Below are 2466 nucleotides of genomic sequence, written 5' to 3'. Positions count from 1 at the left end.
TGAGGGAGGCCGAAAGGCAGGCAGGCAAAGAGTGCGAGTTATGTCCAAAGACCATAAGAGACAAATGCGGAGGATCTCAACAGCCACGCCGGGAAAATCGGAAACATTTTCAATTTTACCAAAGATGGTAAAGAGAAGACTGAATACAATTATGGAAATGCATTCAGTGTGTAAAACTCCCAAGTTCATAAGGTGAGAGAGAATGAACGAAACAAGACAAAGCTCATTACCTCATTTTAAAGCCAAAACTAAGAACAAACATTTATCTGTTTTACTTTCATGAACTAAATTTGAAGACAATCAAATAGCCCTGCCTAATGAGGGAAAATTCTTTAAGAATTCTTACTGATGGGTGTTGATGAAATGATAGAAAATCACAATTTTACAACCTCTAGGAAAATAATTGATATTTACTTTGGATCTTATCATCAGAAAGTGCAATTCCAACTTCTCTAAGGAGAGAAAAGAGCCCTCTATAATAATGAAAGGGTTGTGTAAATAGATTAAATGAAAATTGATTCATAACCTGGAGACTAGGAGTGTTTTTTTATAACAAACTATAACCTGGAATGTTTTTTATAGCCAACTACATTTGTGAGAGTATTTACAATATAAAATATCGTTCACTTAAACTTTTAAAGTTTTTTTTTATAAAAGGTTGATTTTATTTAGCACATATGTGATAATTTAGTCACTGATTATGACCTCACTGATCAAGCTCTCAATAATTAGAGCAGTACAAAAGGAAAGTGCAGATCTTTTAGCATGTGGAACATTGCCGCAATAGTTTCTTCTCACCAAATATTATTATTATTATTTTAACTTCACAAATGTGGGTATCATACTTGTGCAGGAGTCATGCTCATCTTCTCTGTATTATTTCAATTTTAGTATCAGTGCTGCCCAAGGAGGCACACAAAATATTATTTTAAATGTGAAGTAAACAGCGGTTCCGTCCGATTAAATTACAAACTTAGAGTGACGCTTAAGGGATGAGGCCCCTGCTGGGTGTGCGAGAAGGAATGACCGCGCGGCGCAGGGCGAGCAGATGGGGGGCAGCGTCTCGGTCGCCCCAGCTCGCTGGGCAGCAGGGCCAGTGGACCGGGCCTGGGGCGGGGGCGCAGGGCGGACAAGAGGGGAAGCTAAGGGGAGGCCAGGGTGCCAGCAGGACCCAGCAGCCTGAGGCACGCTACCAGCTTCCCAGGGAGACAGGACGCTGTGGGAACTGGGGGTGGCCCGGAGGTGGGAAGGCTGTGGAGGGCTCCGCATGCCAGGTGACAGCGTGACATTGAAGACATCCGAAAGTCTAAACCTGTCCTCCCATCCTCACCTCTCTCTGCTCCCTAATAAACCCCTTCCTTCCCTCCAGGGCGCCCTCCCGAGGACCCGATAAGTCAGTGAAGCAGTTTCCCATCTAGCACTTTTATTTCTATCATTTCTATGGTCTTGTTTCCTTTGTGAAATGACCCTTCTCCACGTACCTGCCAGTTTAAATCACCCGGGCGCTACAAGGCTGCACTGAAGAGCTGTGTGTACTTCACCCTCCAGGCAGGATCCATTACTTCTTCTTCTACGTCTCGATAAATCTAAGCACAGAACTTTATCACAGCCCTCATCGCATCAACTTACTTTAAATTGTAGGCTCCAGCCTATTCCTCTAGGATGTAAGTGCTTAAAGGCTTCACTTGCTTTGTTGTGTAAATGAAAGTTTTCTTGCGTAGGTTGCTGTGTGCTATTGAACATTAACTAAGACACACTGACGGACTCTTGTCATTCACAGGCTAACTGCTGCTGCTGGGCCCTGCCCTCCCAAAGCTGATAGCTGGCAGGTGACGCAGAGAATCAGAGAGACTAATGAAACGAAGAGTGCCCTAATTTAGAAATCACGGCGATGGTGATGGTGATGGTGATGGTGATGGTGATGGTGATGGTGATGGTGATGGTGATGGTGATGGTGATGGTGACGGTGATGATGCTGGCTAACAGCCACTGAGTACTTTATGGGAGGTTCCAAGCGCGGTGCATGTATTATGTGATCTAATCCTCAGAACAGCTCAGGGACAGGGAAAGAAGAGAGTTCTTTCATAGAGATCAGTAGGAAGGCGCTTAACCAAGACTGGGAACAGCGAGAGCTACCGCAACAAAGCCAAGGCCTGAAAAAATGACTAAGGGTTAGGCAGGTAGAAGGGAGGGAGAGAGGGAGGGAAGCACTGGGGGGAGGAGACAGAGAGGGGGAGGGAGGGGAGGGGATAGAAGAAAAGGTGTGTGTGTGTGTGTGTGTGTGTGCACGTGCTTGGGTTAGAAAAAGGAAGTGTTCCTAACAGGAAGCAAAGGCCAAAGGTCAATCAATGTATGTATTTAGTGGATGTTGGGATTTATGCTTCCAAAGTCAGACTGTATCATGCAGCTTAATTCCTTTAGAAACAGTCACAAAAGCTAAAAACTAGACCAGATCTATCATCCTCA

At 44.7% G+C, this 2466-nt stretch overlaps 1 non-coding gene across 1 annotated transcript; it reads right to left on the bottom strand.

The window, feature by feature from the left end:
- Positions 1-808: 808 nt before the first annotated feature.
- LOC148094458 (U6 spliceosomal RNA) lies at positions 809-915 on the bottom strand. Its single transcript, XR_015716321.1, has one exon. It is a non-coding gene; the product is annotated as a U6 spliceosomal RNA (small nuclear RNA).
- Between the last annotated feature and the right edge of the window lie 1551 nt (positions 916-2466).

Source organism: Miniopterus natalensis, chromosome 1 (assembly GCF_054644295.1).
Source record: "Miniopterus natalensis isolate mMinNat1 chromosome 1, mMinNat1.hap1, whole genome shotgun sequence".
Taxonomy (NCBI): domain Eukaryota; kingdom Metazoa; phylum Chordata; class Mammalia; order Chiroptera; family Miniopteridae; genus Miniopterus; species Miniopterus natalensis.
The sequence above is the reverse complement of the archived record's forward strand: the minus strand, read 5'-3'. Positions and strand labels throughout refer to the sequence as shown.